The sequence below is a fragment of the Rutilus rutilus genome, assembly GCF_951802725.1.
Source record: "Rutilus rutilus genome assembly, chromosome: 2".
Classification (NCBI taxonomy): Eukaryota; Metazoa; Chordata; class Actinopteri; order Cypriniformes; family Leuciscidae; genus Rutilus; species Rutilus rutilus.
In genome coordinates this window covers 44,167,807-44,176,832 of record NC_140210.1, presented here as the reverse complement: position 1 = coordinate 44,176,832, position 9,026 = coordinate 44,167,807, and positions in this window count along the sequence as shown.

The window sequence follows — 9,026 nt, the reverse complement described above, 5'->3', positions numbered from 1 at the left end:
CTAGTTTTCAAGTAATTTTGCTTGATTTTTTTTTTTCTCAGAAAACAAGACATAATATCTTGTGGCAATTTATTTATCCAGTAAAGTCATCTTGATTTAAGATTCTTTGTTATATTTTGACTGGGAACCAGACACTAATAAGAAAAGTATTATTTTGCAGTGGACAAAAATACTAAGAAAGCATTATTTTTTTTTTTTTTTTTTTTTTTTGCAGTGAAGCGCATAACAGACACACTCATATTTGCACAAAATATCACAATGAATATATAAATATCTTATTCTGATATAACTCTTACAACGCTTTCAAGTGTTGGTGGATAGAAATATTGAATTAGCTGTTTTTTATGCTCAGTCAACACACACTCCATGCTAAGACAGTAGGGGTTTTGGCAGCTGCGAGAATCCCAAAGATCCAGAAAACACACACACACCGGGGATCAATTGAAGACAAGTCCATTCATGCATGAGGCAGCGCTGAACTTGACAAGCACACAGTGGGATAATTACAGATATTGATTAACTAGAATCCACATGTGTTCCTCCAAACCTTCAGATTATCTCTGATTCATCACGGTGTTTCCTAGACGGCTCTGACAAGCAGCGTTCAATAAGCACACATCACAGGGTATTTTTAGGCTAAACATTTCCAAACTAGTTTCACACTGAATAATACAAAATGCATAACTATGCACAATAGAAATTATGACGAATCCATCCTCTCAGTATTTTGATAAGCAGCTGACTAATATAAGAGTTTCAGTGACCCCTTTTTTTATTTACATATATACACACACTCACAAGTGCCCTTCAACCCCTTTTTCAACTGCTGATAGCCTCCCCTACTGGTCAAAACTCATACTGACTCTATTCTTAGTTGTTGTTCTTTTTAAGGATTTTATATTCCATATGAACATTTTACCGCATAAATATGTAACTGATTAAGCTGCTTTGTGAAACACAGATTAAAGAGAGAACTTAGGTTGTGTCAGAAGACAGCAGGTAAAGGGTTAATGACAGGTGCTGTAAATCATGTTCAGCGGTGACCTTTGTGAAGAACATAATACTATCTGCAGACATATATTGAGTTTGTGAGTGTATGTTCAGACAGGTGGCATCTTCCACAAAATTATGGTTGATTTCTCTCTGCTTCTCCACCGGTGTAATTCAGTTATGTTGCAGTTAGCATGGAACATTTCTGGCATAAGAAACATACGGTCAGCCTGAAGTGAGGTTATATCACTGTCCCAATTGAGTTCAATACATAAACATTGTCGAGAGTCTTTAAGAACATTAGAATAACATTTCTGCAACATTAAATTAGCATTATAAATGCTTGGTGGTTTCTGAGTAAAATATTCAAGATGACATTCAGAGTTTGGGAGTCATGGCTATATTTCATAAGATGCCAGTGTGTCATTGGATTTCATGGGCATTTTGCTTGGTTACTGTCACTGATGATTTATTTACATGGATGCTGTTGTAGAGGGTTAATAGGCAGCATGAGAGATTCAATACAGCTTATGATTCGCAGTCTGCATTTTTAATGCCAATTTCTCTTTCTACTATAGCAATAAGATCTTACACAACAGATATTAAATATTGTATAATTGTAATATATTGTACTATCCTGCACTACAGTTGCATTAGCACCGTGTTCCTACCAATATTGTATGGTTTCAGCTCAATCTAGGCAGTGAAATTACATTAGGGCTGCTTTTATATCACCGGTTTGAGGTTTTTATCCTTAGAAAGCAGCTGCTGTAATCTTCTCAAGTGCAAATATATGCAGTTAGAGGACGTCTTGATACAAGATCAGACGAGAACATGAATGAAAATGTAAATTGATTTGGACAGCTTGAGCTGCTCTGGGTCAGAGATTTACAAATGAAATATTTTGGAGTCAAAAATGATTTGTTTTTAACTGTTTCAAAGAATACGTTTTGCTGCAACTGGGTGTCACGCATGTTTGCAGGAAACACAATGAAGATGAAGATCAGGTATAACGTCTTTAATACTCAGAAGGCAATACAAACAAGATGAGCAAAGGAACCAACCGCTATGCGGAAACATGACCGGACAATGGGTGATATCAACAGTAACTGGCAGGAAAACTGGACAAAGGAAGACAGGAAACTAGTGAAAACAAACTACAGTAGTCAACATTTGAAGTGGATCAACACCTTTCATAAAAGTTCTACATGAATTTTGAACAATTGGACGATTAACTTTTTTGATCCACTTCAAATGTTAACTACTGTAAGTCCATGATAATGAAACTAAGAATGAGTGTCTGTGACATAATGCCCCTAAGGCGCAACCTCGTGCCGTAAACAAAACAGAGAAAAGGAGATGAGGTGGCTTTGGAAGAAGACGAGGAGTAGGCGAAGGGCTGGTAATAACAGGCAGATAGAATGGCAGAGAACCCATGAAGGGGCAGATGGTGGGAGCATCCCAGGAGGTGGCGGGAGGTGTGACCAGGTGTAGCAGACCCAGAGCGCAGTTATGACGACAGCCCACGGCGGAGTCGATGGGGATCCCAGGGCGCAAACGGAGAGCTGATGGGCCTGAGTGACACCGCTGGCTCTGGAGACCAAGGTGAGGGTGCAGCGACGAGCGCTCGAGGTGTAACCGGAGCATCCGAGGACTGAGGCGGAGCCAGTGCGACAAAGGACCCAGGTGGAGCTGGAGGGGGGGCAGAGCCGGAGGGAGCCAAAGGGGTGGAGAGCCAAAGTGTCGCGAATAGCTCGTAAGTCCGCAGCGCAGGCATGGTGATGGCTGACCGAGGTGAAGCCGGAGGGACGAGGGAGCCTGGTGGAGCTGCAAGGCCGAGGATCTCTGGTGGAGCCGGAGGGACGAGGGAGCCTGGTGGAGCCGCAAGGCCGAGGATCTCTGGTGGAGCCGGAGGGACGAGGGAGCCTGGTGGAGCCGCAAGGCCGAGGATCTCTGCTGGAGCCGGAGGGACGAGGGAGCCTGGTGGAGCCGCAAGGCCGAGGATCTCTGGTGGAGCTGGAGGGACGAGGGAGCCTGGTGGAGCCGACAGGTCGACGGGCCGAGGCTGAGAGAGGAGAACAGCCGCCGGATGTGGAGCCGAGGCATCCTCACGCTTAGGCAAAGTTGGTGAATGCACGGCCTTAGGCTAAGGCATCACGGGGGAAGGCGAAGGACTGCAGGAAACCAACTGAGGCAGGGCTGAGATCTGTAGTGGGAGAGGGAGGCTGGGCTGGATCAAACACGATAATTCACTGTCAGTACAGGGTGAAAATACAGTCATTATGCTGGGCTTTACCAGTGATGATTGTACAGACGATTCAGGGTGGGAAGCAGTACCTCCAAGTCCCAGTCTATTAAACAGTTTCAAGCTCCAGCAAGACTCCCACTGGTACAATGGTTGCCGGCTCACACCCCTGGTCAAACTCGCTTTGGGGCATTGGCTCTGGGGCGACGGTTTACATTTACATTTATGCATTTGGCAGACGCTTTTATCCAAAGCAACTTACATTGCATTTCAAGATATACATTTACATTGTTATCAGTTCTTGCTTTCCCTGGGAATCGAACCCATGACCTTGGCGTTGCAAGCTCCAACGCTCTACTGTTTGAGCTACAGGAAAGCAAACGAAAGCCTGGTTGGCAATGTCGTCACAGGCGGATGATGGTGGGCTGAGCTCCGGGTCTGGCTGCGAGACGTCTGCGAGGTGTGACTGGGGCTTTCATCCTCCACTTCGCTCACTGTGAATGGGGATCCATCTATCCACAGTTCAAAAGTGATGTAACTCTCTAGGGGTCCAGCAGGAATCACCGCGGGGCATGACGAAGCGGAGATCTTCGTCCAGTCCACACCAAAATCCCTCCATTAAGCAGACGTCATCGCAGATGCCTCGATGGCAGGTGTTCAAAAACTCCTCCACGTACTCCTCAATAGCTCTGCCGTTCTGAAAGATAAAAACAGTAAAAACCTTTCAAAAGTAGTTTGTTTCCCCTCCATGTTTCCCTTAATGGAAGCGATCTCCAGTTTCTTATTTTTCCATCTTCCATTTCGGTCCGGTCATCTGTCACACATGGTTACAGGAAACACGATAAAGATGAAATCAGCAGATTTAATGCAGTTGTAGTTTTAGAAAATGTTCCAGCCTAATAGCGAGCTTATTCACTCACCAGTGCAATTTTAATCACATTTAGAGCTAGGCAAGCAGTAATTTAGGACCCTAAACGCAAAAATAAAGAAGTGTGACATTTCCATTTCCAGGTGTTCTGTCATACCTAATATGAGGTTTTTGCTCCTGCATAACAGTTATGAAATTTCAAATGAATGCCAATGTTTTCATTTCAGACCAGAGTGGTGCCAGTATTGTGAAATTTCTCCATATGGGAATATGTGATAACTGCAGGTTTTTACCTGCATTGCAGATCATTATTTTCCCTCTGGCTTGACCAAGCATAGCAAAGTAATCTTGGCAGAAATTAATAGGCTGACGATGACAACCTATTACACAGTATGGACTGCTTATATGGAAAAATTGCATGCTTAGTGTCTGAATGCTTTCCTGATTTTTGCACCTTCAAATCAAATCAAATCAAATTTCATTTATAAAGCACATTTAAAATTCACCTTGGTTGGCCAAAGTGCTGTACATGAAAGAAAAACAGAAAAGGCAAAAATGGATAGAAAAATAAAAGTAAAAATGAAGACAAGAAACGCAGTAGAATTACAAAGAATTGAAAGCACAAGAGAAAAGATGAGTTTTAAGCATGGATTTAAATTCAGCTAATGTAAGCAGTTCTAACATGTAGTGTCAGGTTATTCCACAACTTAGGGCCAGCCACTGCAAAAGCTCGATCATCTCTGCATTGTAATGGAGATCGAGGGACATACAGAAGATGTTGATCTCTTGACCTAAGTGATCTGGGTGGATTGTGATTGACAATTAAGTCAGAGAGATATTTAGGGGCTTGATTACAGCGAGCTTTGTAGGTGAAAATTCGAGTTCAAGTCAAGTCAATTCAGTTCAAGTCAATTCGATATCGAACTGGCAGCCAGTGTAGAGAGCGCAGAATTGGGGTAATATAATCACGTTTACGGCTGCCGGTGAGCAAACGGGCAGCCGCATTTAGACCATTTGAATACGAGAAATTGCAGACAGAGGAAGCCCGACATATACAGTGAGTTATACCTAGAACCATGAAATCAGAAATCAGAGACCGGTAGGCAATTTCTTCAATCTGTAGAGTCTGCCTGAGAAAACTGTTTATATAATGCATACACAACGCATATATATATATATATATATATGTGTGTGTGTAACAAACACGTTCGACTCTTCAAAGACACTTAGTCTGAACAAATAAGTACACAACAAAAATATCCATATAAATTAATACGGCATCAACATTCACCTGCCGCTGACATGGAGACTGGCAGACCACACAGGCTCAAAATAAACGGATCAATGTAATAAAGAAAGGTTAACTTAATAAACAAAGCAGGTGGGAGAAGAGATGGAAGGATGGATGGAAACGTACTGCATCCCATCAATCAGCTCCGCAGCTCGGGCTTAATATCTTTTTATTTTTGCCTTGTTGCAGGTTAATGAGACAAACTAATCTGCAGACTAGGATCAGGACAGTGAAGCATATTCGAACCTCTACATGTGTGATATTCCCATGGAGAACATCAAGCAGCTCTATCATTGTTCCTTACACTGATTTTCACTCATGTAGACTGTTGAGGGTGTGTGCGTGTGTGCATGTGCGTGATTGCATTCATAAGTGGTCAGATTTCACCCACGGAACAATTGAGTGGTCAAAAAACATGATGATTTTTTTAGGGACAATGATTTACATTTACACTTCCTCATGTAGACCATAGAATATCACAGAGACTTTCGACATACCAACCACTCTGAACACCTTAGCAACACCCTAGCAACTACCCAAAACACTTTATCAACCACATAGCAAAGCGCTACAAAACACCCTAGTAAGCACATAGCAACACCCCAGCAACTACCCAGAACATACTAGCTACTGCATAGCAACATCCTAGTAACTACTCAGAACATCCTAGTAACCGCATACCAATGCCCTATTAGCCATGCCCTAGCAACTACCCAGAACATCCCAGCAACCACATAGCAACGTCCTAACAACTACCCAGAAGACCCTAATAACCTCACAGCAATACCCTAGCAACTACCCAGAACATCCCAGCAACCACATAGCAACGTCCTAACAACTTCCCAGAAGACCCTAATAACCTCATAGCAACACCCTAGCAACTACTTAGAGCATCCCAGCAACCACATAGCAACGTCCTAACAACTAGAAGACCCTAATAACCTCACAACAATACCCTAGCAACTACGCAGAGCATCCCAGCAACCACATAGCAACATCCTAACGACTCCCCGGAAGACCCTAATACCCTCATAGCAACACCCTAGCAACTACCCAGAACATCCTAGCAACCACATAGCAACGTCCTAACAACTACCCAGAAGACCATAATAACCGCAAAGCAAAACACCCTAGCAACTACTCAGAGCATCCCAGCAACCACAAAGCAACGTCCTACCCAGAAGACCCTAATAACCTCATAGCAACACCCTAGCAACTACTCAGAGCATCCCAGCAACCACATAGCAACACCCTTACGACTACCCAGAAGACCCTAATAACATCACAGCAATACACTAGCAACTACCCAGAGCATCCAAGCAACCACATAGCAATGTCCTAACAACTACCCAGAAGACCCTAATAATGTAAGAAACTGCAACAAACTCTGAAAGTAACAGTATGGATGAGCCTGGATCAGCTTAACCTGAGAGTCTACCTGAGAGTAAACTGTGTGGTTGTCTGAAATGCGAACTCTCTCGGTCTCTCAGTGTGTTCTCCACTTCAGCTTCTCTCTTCTCTCCTGTGAGTGTCGAAGCCACACGCGGTCTCTTGTTCTTTCATCTTGAAGGTGGATCACAGACGTCTGTGGCGTTTAATGGCACCCACTGGGATGACTGACTCGACTCCTCAAACACTGCACATGCTGGGGGACAGAAACTCTGGAGGTGGGTGGGAAGAGTTTGTTTGGTTGAGATTTACTCACTCTCATGCAGATGACTTCCTTTCTTACGGATATTTGACAGCAGTCAGAGCTGTAACAACCAGACACTGGGATGGATGTGTGTGTCACTGTGCATTTTTCAATTTAGTCTCCTCAAGTCTCGGATATTTAGTTGCATTACATTCAACATATGACCAGTCCAAACCGTAATGAAGATCTGAACTTCTTCTGCAGGGCTCCCCCTAGAGTTTAAACATACAACACACCCTTCATGCCATGAATAATTCATCCACATACTGCCACGGATCAGATTTGTTCTAGTTAGTGCAAAATAATGTGCTTGAATGATGAATTAGTCATATTTGGTATAGGTGTCTCAAAGGAAAAGATAAGAAACAGAGTCTAGTTTATTCATGTCTGCAGAGTAATTTCAGGATCATTCTCGCTTCTGAGCCTTCTTTTAAAAATCAATAATGTCTTTTAAGAGAGTATAACTATAAAAGGGAAAATCAGAAATATGCTCTGATCAAGCTCATATTCTCAAACTTCATCAATAATGACTTGATTATTTATACAACAGCAAGAAAATGAACAGAATGGAAATATGGATCTATAGTTAGCATTGCTCAGAGGACTTCATCTTTTGAAATGTTGATATTATCACACTGATTTCTGTAATTTAATCAGACAGAATGTTTTCAAACATCTTAATGGCAAAGATATGAAGATATGAAGATTCCCTTGTGAGGGACACCGCTGATAAATATAAAGGCAGCTGTATATTTTTATCCGTTATTTTTATCAGTTTTTATCCAAAATATTTACTTTTAAGTAAGTAAAAGCATATGCAAGATTTAAATTGAAGAAAAAGTATTAATTAGTGCTGTCATCCCATCTAACATAAAAGTTTGTAAATATATTAACTGTAAGTAAACACACACACACACACATGTGTATATATATATATATATATAAAAAAATTTTTACAAACCTTTGTGTCAGATGTGATTAATCTCGATAGTACTAGTATTAATAAGTAAAAAAATATATAAAAATATAAAAATTAGTGAATGTAAAAAAAGATTATGATTCAGAACATATTTCATATATCTTAAGTGCAACACATTCACTTTATTTTGTCAGAATATACAGATATTTTAAATGTTAATGAAGTTAATATTGCTTCATAAAATAATATTGCTTACATCCATGTTTAATTTGAAATATGCCGACACTAGAAAGGAAAAAATGAAACAACTGAAATATTTCTTATTAAATTTCTTTTCATGTTACATTGCAGAACAATGAGAACATCAGCTCAAACAAAAGCACTGAATTTAATGCAAAATTCACACATTCATTTAACGCTAACTAATATCTTTAAAAAAAATAGTATTTCAAATGAATATTTGATCTACTATTAAGACACAGTGGCCCCAAAGCATATTTGGATGCTTAAAAGTCACAATTAATGTCTGAATGCCATTGTACAAATGATCAAATCACTAATCACAATCAAACACAGAGCATACAGTCCATTATGCAAAAAAATATAGGCTATGTCAAAGGAATAATGGAAGTTCGAATTTGAATTAATATTTTCTTCAACTTGCTTCTTGCTTTGATGTTTTATCATCCAATGCAGTGACATTTTTATTTGTGCTTATTTTTGTAGCCACTGAACATGACAGGGACATACAAATGTGCTGCAAAAAAAAAAAAAAAATGGTCGCGCATGCTTAAATAAAATCAACGCTAAAGTCTAAAACACCAGGTTATGTTAATATATTGGATTGTAATGTGCAATAGTGTTTTGTCAGATTTGTCAGCCTCATCCAGTGGAGAGCAGTGGCACTGCAGGATGGGAGAACGAGAGGAAGTTCTTCAGGAACTTCTGGCAGAGCAGAATCCTGAGTTTTTTTCCCCCTCCTCGGGAGAAGAAGTGAATCTAGTTCCGTTAACGGAGGAA